General features: G+C 44.4%; 1 protein-coding gene across 1 annotated transcript in view; it reads left to right on the top strand.

Moving 5' to 3' along the window:
• Positions 1-2,694: 2,694 nt before the first annotated feature.
• Positions 2,695-16,612, top strand: part of AlkB (alpha-ketoglutarate-dependent dioxygenase AlkB) — a 67,465-nt gene continuing 53,547 nt past the window's right edge. The window contains exon 1 of the mRNA XM_068390970.1: positions 2,695-2,918. The gene's annotated coding sequence lies outside the window, so the exon portion shown is untranslated. The remainder of the gene's footprint in view (positions 2,919-16,612) is intronic.

Genomic DNA, 16,612 nt, shown 5'->3' with positions numbered 1-16,612 from the left:
TGCAATAGGGAAAAATAGCCCAGTGAGGAAAGGAAATAAATAAATGATGAGAACAAATTAACAATAAATCATTACAGAGTGAACAGCTAATACTCTGCTAAATTTGATGATAATTAAAAATAAAATTAAAGTTCTGCTTTAGTCATTTGCAAATAGTGATCAACGTTGCTACTTTTCGAGCATATTGATAAAATTTTGATAACTCGTTCATGTGAAATTGAGGCAGATCCCTGTGTATTGTCTGTTAGCGGTTCAAATAAAGATAATAAATAAACATATTAAACCTCATTAACTGTTTTGCTAATGATAATGATTGTTTTGTCATTTATAACGTCTAGTTTTTTTTCAGATCCCATAAGATCATTTTCAAAAAACGTTATATGCGAAATAGGCATATGCCTACTTCTATCTGATTTCAAGGTAGAATGGGATAAAGGTAAAGATTGAGGATTTCATTATTGATTCATTTATGGTACAGGTGAGATAAGCTTAATTAAAATAATAAGAATAAGCTTAGAGGCTTTACACCTGTCTATAAGGCGATAGAGTGGCCGCAATTGGGAACCAGGACCAGGAACCCGCAAAATAAGCAAGATTATTCTCATTCATGTAATCAAGCTTATTTTACCTGTACCATAAACAAATTAATAATGAAATTCTCTATTTTTACTGTTATCCCATTTTACCTTAAAATCAGCTAGGATATCACCTTGCTATCATCAGTTTTGGCAACCTATTATAGTCTGTTTGGACTTTTTAAATTCTTTTAAAGTCATTTCTTACTTATAAATGCAACCACATTAATGCAAGGATTTTGCAACGTACCTACACTTATGTCTAGTTTCATTAACTGTCATATATTTGGGTATGAACATTCATTTTCAGAATTATCCACATCTTTGCACAGATCACACAAATTATCTGCATATTTCCCCTGAAAATTTCTTTTAAATTGAGCATATTTAATCTTTTCTTCATTACAAGGGATGCCTTATCCAGATTAATTTATCTGATATAAGGTTGTTGGCCATTTCCTTCTATAAATCTTAATTTTTTACACCACTTTCTTCTTTTCTTCAATAATTTCTTCTATTTTTTTTTCATATTTCTTTTTCTTGATTTCTTTCTGCAGGGCCCTTTTCCCACCCCAAACTTCTTATATCTCCAACTTATCCCATATTTATTACTACAGATAACTTCTATGCTCTTACTGCAGCACTTTTTATAAGGGTTCTTCAACTGATCCTCAATTATCTCTCCTACTCGTCTTTTTTATTATCTGAGTTTATGATGTTATAGAAGAGCATCAATTTTTATATTTTATTCTGTAAGGATGCCCCAATATGGAGTATTTGCAGGTTGTTCATACATATTCTTTATTATCCTATACTGCAGATATTTCATTGATTTATCTCTTATTTCACTCCAGGTCTCCACATTAGCAAATATTGTTGGTACTACTACTGTTTCGTTTACATATTTTTTCTCACTTTATCCGATGCTATTTTTTTCTACTCTCATATCTGCATATTTTCTTATTTCTTGGGTCATAAACGCAACACTGTTTTTTCCTGATTCTTGTTTTTCTTTCGCTGTGTATGTTTTTTTTTTTCTTACCCAATTCTTGTTTTCTTTCGCTGTGTACCATTCACCAAGATACTTATATTCTTTAACTAAACTTACTGGCCCAATCTTCACTTTTGGTTTAACTCCTTTCTTTTGTTAATTATTAATACACACTGTTTTGGGGGTTGGTGTTGATTTTAAACTTCTCCAAGATCTCCAACCAATGACAATTACTTATGAAAGATTCTATTCCTTCTTTCCTTCATGTGGGAAACAGAATATCATTTACAAATACCAATTATTTAATTTCAATATTCCTTATCAACGTAAACAAAATTTCTACTAATGTTATTCACTTTGTCAGTCACGATACTGCATAACTTGCGTCCATATTTAGTTCCTTGTCTCATTTTTCCTTCAATCTCTGTTTCCTGTTGTGCATGCTGGACAGTTTTTTCATTCATTTTCTTACCTATCAGTGCTTCCTTCCATCCTATGATTTTTGTTCTCGTACCTTTAATGCAATCCTTCATGTGTAGCTTATCCAAGCACTTATATTCATCACAAAACCATTTTCATTTAATTTTAATTGTTTGATTGTCAAATTCCCTAACAATGTCAAGAATTCGGTTTAGAGTTTCAACAGTGTCGTCTAAATAATTTATGAAGTAAAATTAATGCCAGAAGAGATTACTTAGGAGAAATTAACACCAAGGAAGTAGTAATAGTTATGAAAACAAGGTTGAATATGATGGAATTAAAAGAAACTGATGAAAACATGGATAATATGGGTAGGCTTTGTGTAACTGAGTATATGTTTAGCCGTAAGGGATTAAAAAAATATATATAGAGGCAATGGCATAGAAGTAGGGACCATAGAAACTAAATAAAGAAGTCACCGGATATATTAGACAGGCTCTGGGAGTTAGGAGTAAATTTAGTATGCAAAATTTGAAGCTTTCTGTGTATGAGGTAACTAATAAAAATTATTATTATTATTTCTTTTTTTGCAGAATCAAGCACTTTGCACACTTCTTCTAGTAGTATGCCCACAACCATTGTTTTGGAGAGAGTAACGAGGAATAAAAAAAAAAAAAACAATCGAGAACCATACGAAGAAGATAGTGCACAAACAGTAGGAAAATTCCTTTTTTGTGAAGAAAATATTGAAAATAAGACAAGTTTTCTACAACAAATGGGGATGAAAAGAGAAAAACGTGAAAATAAGGAACGCACAAAACTAAAAAATACAAGAGGCGCCGTTACAAAGACTCTGATCTGATCTGAGAGCAATGAGGAACCTGTCATTGTTGTGAAGAGAGCAACGAGGAACCCGGTAACTTTGTCTCGAGGTAAAGTGATATAAAATTAGATATTAAGGGTTTTATTAAAACTTGGGTACTGTACAGGTAAAATCTCGATTACAGCAGTAAGTATATAGAAGCTTTGCCACTTCATATTAAGTGATAAATTGGCCGCAAACTTATTTTGCAGAGGCAACATGTATAAAGTTCATAGCTTTGACCTATTGTGCTTTTACGAATGTATGTTTTTATTTCCCCTACAATATTTAGTTTGGATCCTTTGTAGTTCGTTGGTACTTACTGAAAAAACACATTTTGCATGGGAAATAGACAAGAAAACTGGCTAACCTTGGGTTTTCCACTTAACCTAACATGGAAGCCATATCTTGGTAAAGTTTTACTCATACCGTTTCCCCAGTATGTTTTCCTCGCCCAAAACACAGAGTTCCCACCGGGTGTCTCCCATTATCGTTGGATATATATGTGTATATATATATATATATATATATATATTACATTAAATAATTATTTGTGACTAAAATAAGTGTTATTTTTGAGGGAAACAGGCATTTTTCTACAGGGAAAAGTTGGTTTTTACTAGGAAAGGTTATCCTGACGGTAAATACAGTAATACCTCCTTATCTAGGCTACCAGGAGGTCTATGCCTCACACGGCTAGTATTATGGACGCGACCTTTTGGAGGAGCAAGTCAGTGTTCGCTTCAATTTACTTAAAAGACGTCCAGACTCTTTATGAGGACTGCTACACACTGGGTCCATTCGTTGCAGCGAGTGCAGTAGTGGGTGAGGGTTCTACCACTACATTCCCTTAATCCCAATATCCTTTTAATCTTCTCTTGAAATGTTTTTAATCTTGTCTTGGGTTGTACGGAAGACTAAGAAGTCTTTCGCAATCTTTTTGGTTTGGCGGGTGGTCAAATGTTGTTTCTTGAGAGCGCCCAGATTAAGGGTATTGATGAGGTCCTGTTATAGGGGTGTTCGCCCTGGATATAACAGCTCCTGGGAATCTTTCAGCATCCTGAGAGGATGGCTGGGCTTCGTGAGGAAAGCGGACTAATGAGGTAGAGTAATCATCACAGTCAGCTTCCTTACCAGGTACCTATACTTAAGTTGGTTTTTTATGAAATATTTGTCAAAAAACTCTTGAGCATATACGCCTTTATTGTATTAACCCTTTTACCCCCAAAGGACGTACTGGTACGTTTCACAAAAGCCATCCCTTTACCCCCATGGACGTACCGGTACGTCCTTGCAAAAAAATGCTATAAAAATTTTTTCATATATTTGATAATTTTTTGAGAAATTTCAGGCATTTTCCAAGAGAATGAGACCAACCTGACCTCTCTATGACAAAAATTAAGGCTGTTAGAGCAATTAAAAAAAATATATACTGCAAAATGTGCTGGGAAAAAAATAACCCCCTGGGGGTTAAGGGTTGGAAATTTCCAAATAGCCTGGGGGTAAAAGGGTTAATACTGGTCTCTACCCACCACCATGGGTGTGAATCAGCTATTTATATATTCACCGGCTAAGTTTAATATTTAAAAATGATATTTTCATTATAAAATAAATTTTTGAATATACTTACCAGTGAATATATAATATTAAAGGCCCTCCCTTCCTCCCCGATAGAGACCCAGCGGACTGAGTAGAACTGGAGTGGTTGAGAAGTATATGCGGTATCTGGCCGATAGTCGGCGCTGGTGGGCACACCCGCAACCTTCATGGCGATCGCTCGCGAGTTTTTGGAATCTGTCGGGCCGTCGGAGACGTCAGCGATTTATATATTCACCGGGTAAGTATATTCAAAAATTTATTTTTCAATATTAATCTTACCCGATAATCATGTAGCTGTCAACTCTGTTGCCGACAGAAATCTACGGTCGGGATACGCCAGCGATCGCTATACAGGTGGGGGTGAACACCACAGCGCCATCTGTGGTCAGGTACTCCAGTACTTCTTGTCAACACCACCTCAATTTTTCCTCTGTCGTGCCTCCGGCTAGACCTACATGGATACGCTGTTGATTCTGGAGTTATTGCTCACGATTTGGTGATGTATTTGCTCTAGAGTTTAGCCTTCGCTATTCAGGAAGCTATATCATTAGCTTAGCAAGTTTTTGGAATTAATTTGATTTAATTTTTTATTTAATTTTGGTACGAAGAGAGTATGAACTCTCTTTCACTTTTAAATGGCCGACCCTTCCCTTAGATGGAAGTGTTGGTGTCGAAGAGAGTATAGACTCTCTTAATTTTGCTTAACAAAGTTATAGATTTATTTTATATCTCTCCGCCTTTTATAGGCCTCTTTGATTAACTTCCTTTTATTATAAACTTATTAAAATTAATTTTTATATTTGTTTATATTCGACCTTTCCTAATAGTAGGCGGTCTTTTCTTGGAACCGAAGTTAATTAACATTGAGCCCGTCATTTCGTTTTTACCTGTTAACATATTATGCTATTTTAATGTTTTTGAAAGAATTTCTTTGATAGTCTTGTACTGTTTTCAAAGTTTAACTAACGTTTTGTTTTGTCTCTGCAGTTGTTGACGTTCAGAACGTTCAACTTGCGATCTATCGTTACGATAGAGAGAGAGTCTATCACGGTGTCACGTTGCAGTAAGAGTAAACCGATTCTAGCGTTTTGTTCATTCTTTCTTAGCTTAAATGGTTTTAATTCTAATAAAGGAACTTTTTATTTGGGAAATCTTTCAGTTTTTTTCCTTTAACAATAATATGTTTTAACGATATATATAATTGGGCTCTTCTCTCAGGTGCTAAGTCAAGAGAGAGAGAGAGAGAGATAGAGACGGAGGGAGAGAGAGGAGGATAAACGTTTCGTTCAAGCGGGTAAACGTTGTTATCGTTTTTGCTCTTCTCCCTAGTCTCTTTAGGGGAAGAAGGTAAACGTTTCTAGAGTTTTATTCTTGTTCTCAGGCTTTATGCGGTGAGAGATTTTAAACGTAGTTTATTTGATCTAGTGTTTAGTCTCTTTTCCAGCCACTGAATTATTTATCTTTCCTTATGTTTTTCTGTTACATTGTAATACTGTTTTCGCAATTACTAACTTTTAATGAAGGATAGAATTGCGTGTTTCAGGTACAAACCACTTAAAGTTTCGAGTTCAGTGAAATAAGTGCAAACAGAAAATCAAAAGTGATAAAGTGATAAGCGCAAAGGGTTACAGTGTTGCGTTCGAGGGTTCGTCTGTTCGTGCCAGTTGTTCGCCTAGTCTGGGACCTCTTACAAGCTCCCAAGCCCAGGGGAGAAGTAATGTCGAAGGACTTATGGGTTCAGCAGGCCTTGATCGACGAACAGACGTTTCCCTCCGTGGTTTCGGGTGTTACCAACTCACGTAGCCGACGTGATCACCCCACCCACACAAAGACGAGAGAGCCCTTTTATTCCTCGTCTGCGGAAGAGGTTTCTCGCAGAAACCATGGACCAAATCTTGCAGCTTTTAAGTGCAAGTCGGTCCCTTCCGCGCAAGTCCAACTCCTAGGTGGTGCCATTAGCACTGGGTCAGTTCGGACTTGCTGCAGTACGACAACTGCACACCTCCCAGAGAGGCAAGGTGGTATCGCAACAGACAGTAACTCCGTCTGTTGCCGCACCAGCTGTTTTAGACCCTCAGTTTCAACGGACAGTAGCTCCGTTTGTTGTTGTCTTTCTTAAACTCTAGTGGTCTATGCTGCTGACAATGCAGTCTCAGCTTGCGGTGTTGATGCAGGAGTTTCAGGCAGAGAAGGTTAGCACACCTCCTCCTGCTAGCGCTCATGAGGCAGCCGCCTCAACTCCACCTCTGCGCAGTCCACCCTGCCAGACGTATGATGTTGAGGTTCCTCAACCTACCTCCACGCGTGAGCTGCCGCATTGGGAGTTGCCAGATACCAGCGCTGTGCAGCAACCTCCACTTTCCTTGAGGCAGGAGCCTCTTGCTATGCGGCAACCTCCTCAACACTTGAGGCAGGAGCCTTATGCTTTGCAGCAACCTCCTCTACCCTTGAGGCAGGAGCTTCATGTGTTGCGACAACCTCCTCCATCCTCGAGGCAGCAACCTCCACCATCCTTGAGGCAGCAACCTCAACTCTTGCGGCAGCCACCTCCACTCTTGAGGCAAGAACCTCAACTCTTGAGGCAAGAGCCTCAACTCTTGAGGAACCTCATGCTATGAGGCAGCCGCCTCAACGCATGCAGCAACCGCATTCTTCACAGCATGAGCCTCTCTCTGCGCAGCTACCTCCTCAACCCTTGAGGCAGACGCAACTCTTGAGGCAGGAACCTCTCAGGAGCCTCATGCTATGCGGCATCCTCCTCAAACCATGAGGCAGGAGCCTCATGCTATGCGGCATCCTCCTCAACCCATGAGGCAGGAGCCTCATGCTATGCGACATCCTCCTCTACCCATGAGGCAGCCTCATGCTATGCGGCATCCTCCTCAACCCATGAGGCAGGAGCCTCATGCTATGCGGCATCCTCCTCAACCCATGAGGCAGGAGTCTCATGCTATGAGGAGCCTCATGCTATGCGGCATCCTCCTCAAACCATGAGGCAGGAGCCTCATGCTATGCGGCAACTGCCTCAACCCATGAGGCAGGAGCCTCATACTATGCGGCATCCTCCTCAACGCATGCGGCAGGAGCCTCATACTATGCGGCAGGAGCCTCATACTATGCGGCATCCTCCTCAACGCATGCGGCATAAGCCTCATCCCTTGCAGCTTGAGCCTCATCCCATGCAGCATGAGTCTCATACCATGCAGCATGAGCCTCATCCCATGCAGCATGAGCCTCATCCCATGCAGCATAAGCCGCACGCCATGCAACATGCTCTGCTTACCTTACAGCATGCTCTACATACAGCATGCTCTGCATACCTTACCGCATGCTTCTCAGTCACACATCTTTGGTTGTTGCCAACTCACTAGACTGTCAAGCAGTTTCATAACGTTGCCTTCTAGTCTGCTGCTTTTGCACCAGTGAAACCCTCACTGAGAGAACTTAGCTTTTCTCGGATATGGTTCCTGTAGATGAGAAAGTGCTATTCTCCCTCCTTCTGATTTTCCCTTGAGGACTCTGTCATTTGGAGAGGAGCCTTTAGCTGCTTAGCCTCCTATGGACTTTTATTTAAGCATAGCATACTTCCAGGGAGGGTAATGGTTCTACTTCAGTCGCTAACCCCGTCTGTTACCACACCTGCTCCCATAGACCTTGAGCTGTGTTGCAAGACATGCAGTCCAAGCTTAGTCCTTGTTAGAGGATTTTTTGTTTACGGAGTCAGTGTGTCACTGGGAAGACGTTCAACAACCAGCAGAAGTGACTTGTTGTGACGCAGTGCGGCAACCTCAGCAACCCGATAAGGAGTTGTCTGTACGACCCAGACAGTCTAGACAGCTTCGGGTTGTCACTGTACTTCCTCACTTCCCCATGGTTGACAGTTCACAGACTGTGCAGCAGTACCATGATCTTGTGTCCGGCTCCGTCAGACGACTAGCTTTTAAGAGCTCCCACAAGTCGTCGCTGTCTGGAGATTCTCAGATGGACTATGGATCTGACCAAGGAACTGGGCCTCCTGGTCAATTTTGAGGAGTCCCAGCTCGTCCCATCCCAGACCATTGTCTACCAGGGTATGGATCTTCAGAGTCGAGCTTTTCGGGCTTTTCCGTCGGCCCCAAAGATATACTAAGCCCTAGATTGCATCCAGAGCATGCTGAGAAGGAACCGATGCTCAGTCAGGTAGTGGATGAGTCTAACAGGGACACTTTCATCGCTGGCCCTGTTCATCGAGTTAGGGAGACCCCACCTCCCCCCCTTCAGTATCATCTAGCGGCTCACTGGATAAAGGACATGACGCTAGAGACGATCTCAGTTCCTGTTTCCGAAGAGAGGAGGTCTACTCTCACGTGGTGAAAGAACAGCTTTCTTCTCAAGGAAGTCTACCTTTGGCTGTTCAGAAACCCGACCGCCGTCTCTTCTCTGACGCATCAGACACGGGCTGGGGTGCGACTTTGGACGGACAGGAATGCTCGGGAACATGGAATCAGGAGCTAAGGACACTTCACATCTATTGCTAGGAGCTGTTGGCGGTTCATCTGGCCTTGATAAACTTCAAGTCCCTCCAGCTTAACAAGGTGGTGGAGGTGGACTCTGACAACACCACAGCCTTGGCTTACATCTCCAAGCAGGGAGGGACTCATTCGTGGAAGTTGTTCTAGATCGCAAGGGACCTCCTCATCTGGTTAAAAGATCGAAAGCTCACGCTGGTAACGAGGTTCATTCAGGGCGATATGAATGTCATGGCAGATCGCCTTAGCCGGAAGGGTCAGGTCATCCCCACAGAGTGGACCCTTCACAAGAATGTTTGCAGCAGACTTTGGGCCCTGTGGGGTCAGCCAACCATAGATCTGTTCGCTACCTCGATAACCTAGAGGCTCCCGTTGTATTGTTCTCCGATTCCAGACCCAGCAGCAGTTCACGTGGATGCTTTTCTGCTGGATTGGTCCCATCTCGACCTGTATGCATTCCCGCCGTTCAAGATTGTCAACAGGGTACTTCAGAAGTTCGCCTCTCGTAAAGGGACACGGCTGACGTTGGTTGGCTCCGCTCTGGCCCGCGAGAGAATGGTTCATAGAGGTACTGCAATGGCTGGTCGACATTCCCAGGACTCTTCCTCTAGGAGTGGACCTTCTACGTCTACCTCACGTAAAGAAGGTACATCCAAACCTCCACGCTCTTCGTCTGACTGCCTTCAGACTTTCGAAAGACTCTCAAGAGCTAGGGGCTTTTCGAAGGAGGCAGCCAGAGCGATTGCCAGAGCAAGGAGGACATCCACTCTCAGAGTCTATCAGTCTAAAGGGGAAGTCTTCCGAAGCTGGTACAAGGCCAATGCAGTTTCCTCATCCAGTACCACTGTAACCCAGATTGCTGACTTCCTGTTACATCTAAGGAACGTAAGATCCCTTTCAGCTCCTACGATTAAGGGTTACAGAAGTATGTTGGCAGCGGTTTTCCGCCACAGAGGCTTGGATCTTTCCACCAACAAAGATCTACAGGACCTCCTTAGGTCTTTTAAGACCTCAAAGGAACGCCGGTTGTCCACTCCAGGCTGGAATCTAGACGTGGTCCTAAGGTTCCTTATGTCATCAAGATTTGAACCTCTCCAATCAGCCTCTTTTAAGGACCTCACATTAAAAACTCTTTTCCTCGTGTGCTTGACAACAGCTAAAAGAGTAAGTGAGATCCACGCCTTCAGCAGGAACATAGTTTTCACATCTGAAACGGCTACATGTTCCTTGCAGCTCGGTTTTTTGCTAAAACGAGCTTCCTTCACGTCCTTGGCCTAAGTCGTTCGAGATCCCAAGCCTGTCCAACTTGGTGGGGGACGAACTGGAGAGAGTACTTTGCCCAGTTAGAGCTCTTAGGTACTATCTAAAAAGGTCATAACCTTTACGAGGACAATCAGAAGCCTTATGGTGTGCTATCAAGAAGCCTTCTCTTCCAAGGTCTAAGAACTCAGTTTCTTACCTATTCAGGCTCCTGATTAGGGAAGCACATTCTCATCTGAAGGAAGAAGACCTTGCTTTGCTGAAGGTAAGGACACATGAAGTGAGAGCTGTGGCTACTTCAGTGGCCCTCAAACAGAACCGTTCTCTGCAGAGTGTTATGGATGCAACCTATTGGAGAAGCAAGTCAGTCTTTCGCGCCTTTGAAATTTTTAATTTCCTCGACTGGTGCCTGGGGGCCTTGAGCAAGAAGACTGCCCCTTCTGACAAAGACTCGGCCATGCTGATCATGTCCTGTATGGACAAAGCAATTCGCGATGGTTCCGGCGAACTTGCCTCTATGTTTGTATCGGGAGTCCTCAAGAAAAGGGAACAACTTTGCTCCTTCCTTTCCACTGGTATCACCTCTTGCCAAAGGTCACAGTTACTTTTTGCTCCTCTTTCTAAGTTCCTGTTTCCTGAGGATCTTATCAAGGAAATGTCTGCGGCTCTTATACAGAAGGATACGCATGACCTCGTGGCCTCTTCAGCACGGAAGGCTAAGGTTGCACCTTCAGTACCAAGAACTTTCCGCACCCCAGTGGCTGATACTCCTGCTACCAGATTTATTCCGCCCTTTCGTGGCAGAGCCCCCAGCCGAGGAGGTACCCGCCCAGACGGTCACAGGGGCAGGTCCAAGAAAGGTACCAAGTCTTCGAAAAGCAAACATTGACTCTCCTCCTCTCCAGACAGCTGTAGGAGCCAGACTCAAGACCTTCTGGCAAGCTTGGGAAAGAAGAGGTGCAGACGCCCAGTCTGTCAAGTGGCTAAGGGAGGGTTACAGGATCCCATTCTGCCGCAATCCCCCTCTGACCACTTCTCCCATCAACCTCTCTCCCAACTACAAGGAAAAGGACAAGAGGCTAGCGTTACATCAAGAGGTGTCGCTCCTGTTACAGAAGGAGGCAGTGGTGATAGTCCGGGATCATCAATCCCCGGGCTTCTACAACCGCCTCTTCCTGGTGGCCAAGAAGACAGGAGGTTGGAGACCGGTGCTGGACGTCAGTGCGCTCAATGCTTATGTCACCAAGCAGACGTTCACTATGGAGACGACGAAGTCGGTCCTAGCAGCGGTCAGGCAGGAGGACTGGATGGTCTCGTTGGATCTGAAAGACGCCTACTTTCACGTCCCCATTCATCCAGACTCCCAACCTTTTCTGAGATTCGTTTTTGGAAAGGTTGTGTACCAATTCCAAGCCCTGTGTTTTGGCCTAAGCACGGCACCTCTGGTGTTTACGCGACTGATGAGGAATATTGCGAAATTCCTCCACTTGGCGGACATCAGAGCCTCCCTTTATTTAGACGACTGGCTTTTAAGAGCCCCCACAAGTCGTCGCTGTCTGGAGAGTCTCAGATGGACTTTGGACTTGACCAAGGAACTGGGTCTTTTGGTCAACTTAGAGAAGTCCCAGCTTATTCCTTCCCAAACCATCGTTTACCTGGGAATGGAGATTCGGAGTCAAGCTTTTCGGGCTTTTCCGTCGGCCCCAAGAATCAACCAAGCCCTAGAGTGCATCCTGAGCATGCTGAAGAGGAACAGATGCTCGGTGAGACAGTGGATGAGTCTAACAGGGACCCTGTCATCGTTAGCCCTGTTCACCGAGTTAGGGAGACTCCACCTCCGCCCCCTTCAATACCATCTAGCAGCTCACTGGGACAAGAATATGACGCTCGAAGCGGTCTCTATTCCTGTTACCAAAGAGATGAAGACTACTCTCATGTGGTGGAAGAGCAACATCCTTCTCAAGGAGGGTCTCTCGTTAGCTGTTCAGACCCCCAATCTTCATCTCTATTCGGACGCATCAGACTCGGGCTGGGGCGCGACCTTGGACGGACAGGAATGCTCGGGAACATGGAACAAGGAACAGGAAACGCTTCACATCAATTGCAAGGAGTTGTTGGCAGTACATCTGGCCTTAATGAACTTCAAGTCCCTCCTGCTAAACAAGGTGGTGGAGGTGAACTCCGACAACACCACAGCCTTGGCGTACATCTCCAAGCAGGGAGGGACTCATTCGAGGAAGCTGTACGAGATAGCAAGGGACCTCCTCATTTGGTCAAGAAGTCGAAACCTCACGCTGGTAACGAGATTCATTCAAGGCAATATGAATGTCTCGGCAGATCGCCTCAGCAGGAAGGGTCAAGTCATCCCCACAGAATGGACCCTTCACAAGAACGTGTGCAACAGGCTTTGGGCCTTGTGGGGTCAGCCAACGATAGATCTGTTCGCTACCTCGATGACCAAGAGGCTCCCATTGTACTGTTCCCCAATCCCAGACCCGGCAGCAGTTCACGTGGATGCTTTTCTGCTGGATTTGTCCCACCTCGATCTATATGCTTTCCCGCCGTTCAAGATCATCAACAGAGTTATTCAGAAGTTCGTCTCTCACGAAGGGACACGGCTGACGTTGGTTGCTCCCCTTTGGCCTGCAAGAGAATGGTTCACAGAGGTACTGCAATGGCTGGTCGACGTTCCCAGGACTCTCCCTCTAAGAGTGGACCTTCTACGTCAACCTCACGTAAAGAAGGTACACCCAAGCCTCCATGCTCTTCGTCTGACTGCCTTCAGACTATCGAAAGACTCTCTAGAGCTAGAGGCTTTTCGAAGGAGGCAGCCAGAGCGATTGCCAGAGCAAGGAGGATATCCACTCGCAGAGTCTATCAATCCAAGTGGGAAGTCTTCAGAAGCTGGTGCAGAGCCAATGCAGTTTCCTCTACCAGTACCTCTGTAACCCAAGTTGCTGACTTCCTGTTGCATCTTAGGAATGTTAGATCTCTTTCGGCTCCTACGATCAAAGGGTACAGAAGTATGTTGGCAACAGTTTTCCGCCACAGAGGCTTGGATCTTTCCTCCAACAAAGATCTACAGGACATCCTTAAGTCTTTCGAGACCTCTAAAGAACGTCGCTTGTCCACTCCAGGCTGGAATCTAGACGTAGTCTTAAGGTTCCTTATGTCTCCTAGATTTGAACCTCTCCAGTCAGCCTCTTTCAAAGACCTTACTCTCAAAACTCTTTTCCTCGTCTGCCTTGCAACAGCCAAAAGAGTTAGTGAGGTTCACGCCTTCAGCAGGAACATAGGATTCACATCCGAAACAGCTACATGTTCCTTACAGCTCGGGTTTTTGGCAAAAAATGAACTTCCTTCACGTCCTTGGCCTAGATCGTTCGAAATTCCTAGCCTTTCCAACATGGTGGGTAACGAGCTAGAGAGAGTTCTTTGCCCTGTCAGAGCTCTAAAGTACTATCTTAAAAGGTCAAAACCTATACGAGGACAATCAGAGGCCTTATGGTGTGCCATTAAGAAACCTTCGATGCCTATGTCCAAGAACGCAGTTTCGTATTACATAAGGCTTCTGATTAGAGAAGCTCATTCTCACATGAAGGATGAAGACCTTGCTTTGCTGAAGGTAAGGACACACGAAGTGAGAGCTGTGGCTACTTCGATGGCCTTCAAACAGAACCGTTCTCTGCAGAGTGTTATGGATGCAACCTATTGGAGGAGCAAGTCAGTGTTTGCATCATTCTATCTCAAAGATGTCCAGTCTCTTTACGAGAACTGCTACACCCTGGGACCATTCGTAGCAGCGAGTGCAGTAGTAGGTGAGGGCTCAGCCACTACATTCCCTTAATCCCATAACCTTTTTTAACCTTTCTCTTGAATGCTTTTATTGTTGTTTTGGGTTGTTACGGTAGGCTAAGAAGCCTTCCGCATCCTAGTTGATTTGGCGGGTGGTCAATTCTTTCTTGAGAATCGCCTAGGTTAGAGGTTGTGTAGAGGTCCTTTAGTATGGGTTGCAGCCCTTTATACTTCAGCACCTTAGAGTTGTTCAGCCTCCTAAGAGGAACGCTGGGCTCAGTAAGGAAGACGAACTTATTAAAGGCAGAGTAATGGTTCAAGTCGACTTCCTTACCAGGTACTTATAATTTCATTGTTATTTTGAATAACTGATAATATGAAATACGGGATACTTAGCTTCTTGATTAACATGTACACTGGTTTTCACCCACCCCCCTGGGTGTGAATCAGCTACATGATTATCGGGTAAGATTAATATTGAAAAATGTTATTTTCATTAGTAAAATAAATTTTTGAATATACTTACCCGATAATCATGATTTAATTGACCCACCCTTCCTCCCCATAGAGAACCAGTGGACCGAGGAAAAATTGAGGTGGTGTTGACAAGAAGCACTGCAGTACCTGGCCACAGATGGCGCTGGTGAGTACACCCCCCTCTTGTATAGCGATCGCTGGCGTATCCCGTCCGTAGAATTCTGTCGGGCAACGGAGTTGACAGCTACATGATTATTGGGTAAGTATATTCAAAAATTTATTTTACTAATGAAAATAACATTTTTCATTAGTAAAATAAATTTTTGAATATACTTACCCGATAATCATGATTTAATTGACCCACCCTTCCTCCCCATAGAGAACCAGTGGACCGAGGAAAAAATTGAGGTGGTGTTGACAAGAAGTACTGGAGTACCTGACCACAGATGGCGCTGTGGTGTTCACCCCCACCTGTATAGCGATCGCTGGCGTATCCCGACCGTAGATTTCTGTCGGCAACAGAGTTGACAGCTACATGATTATCGGGTAAGTATATTCAAAAATTTATTTTACTAATGAAAATAACATTTTATAATGAAAATATCATTTTCAATATTAAACTTACCCGATAATCATGTAGCTGTCAACTCCGTTGCCCGACAGAAATCTAAGGAGGGATACGCCAGCTATCACAATACTAGAAGGGGGTGTACTAACAGCGCCACCTGTGGCCAGGTACTCAAGTACTTCTTGTTGACACCTCCTCAATTATTCCTCTGTCGTGCCTCCGGCTAGACGTTCTGGGATACGCTCATGGTCTTCGAGTTTATTCTCGCTTATTTGGTGATGTATTCTCTTTGATTTACGGCTGTCGCATTACTGGAAACCTTCTGATATTAGCTAGATAGCTTTTATTTAATTCAGTTTAACGGTTAACGAATTTTTGCTTGTTTTTTTTTGGATCTCCCTTTGACTTCTCTTGAAAACAAAATGTCTGACATTTCGCAAGCCCCCTCCCATAGACGTTGTAGGTCTTGCAATAGACGTATTCCGAAGGTCTCGGTAGATCCTCACACCGCTTGTTCTGACTGTAGGGACAGACCCTGTCAGTTAGAAAATCGATGTGAGGAATGCGCCGGTCTTTCGGAATTGGATTTTGTCCGACTTTTAAAGTATTCTTCTAAGTTAGAGAGAATTAGAGCTAGGAGGAGTTCTTCTCACTCTTCTTTATTTTCCTCATCTCATGATCCTCTTCCTGATCCTACCCCTGTAGTGGCTACCCCCGATCCTACTGTGTGCCCTCCGCCTGATATGTCAGTGGTTTTACGTGCTATTCAGGCTTTAGGCGATAAGGTAGAGTCAGTGGTAAGTGACCATAAGTCTCTGATGGCCGAAGTGAAAGAGTTGAAGGCCAAGAGTGCAGTGGGTGAAGTTAGTGCCAGTGCTGTGACGAGTGCTAGTGTCGGTGCAGTGCCTTGTACTAGTGTTAGTGCCAGTGTGGTGCGTGGGGATTTTTCTGTGCGAGCCAGTCGTTCTCCCAGTCCGGGACCTCTTGCAAGCTCCCAAGCCCAGGGGAGAAGCAATGTCGAAGGGCATAAGGGTTCGGCAGGCCTTGTTAGGCGCACAGAATCATCCTCAGTGGTTGCGGGCGTGTCTACCACAGACCGTCACTCCCACTTGCAGACGATTGAGCCCGTCTTCCGCTCGTCCGCTGATCTTCTCTCGGGGAAGAATCGTTGGTCTCAGGTCTCTAGACCTCTTAAACGCAGAGTCCAACCCGCGAGTGCTCAGCCAGGTTGCAGTCGTTGGCTCAGCTCTGACTCGCCTCAGTCTTCTAGCGATTGTACTCCGCCCAAGAGGAGTAAGGTACAACAGAGCTGCACCGGTGGTGCAACCACTGTTATGGCTTTAACCTCAGTCTGCTACTGTCTCTGCTGATCCCAAGTGGTCTATGCTTCAGTCCATGCAAGCTCAGCTTTCGGACCTGATGCGTGAGTGTCGTGCTGAGAGTGCTGCACCTCCTGCACCTGTGGTGCACCTATCTACTGCACCGGTTCAGCCTGTGCTGCACCCTCCTGCACCGGTGGTGCACCAACCTCCTGCACCCGTTCAGCCTGTGCTGCAC

This window comes from Palaemon carinicauda, chromosome 17, assembly GCF_036898095.1.
Source record: "Palaemon carinicauda isolate YSFRI2023 chromosome 17, ASM3689809v2, whole genome shotgun sequence".
NCBI classification, from domain to species: Eukaryota; Metazoa; Arthropoda; class Malacostraca; order Decapoda; family Palaemonidae; genus Palaemon; species Palaemon carinicauda.
The sequence above is the reverse complement of the archived record's forward strand: the minus strand, read 5'-3'. Positions and strand labels throughout refer to the sequence as shown.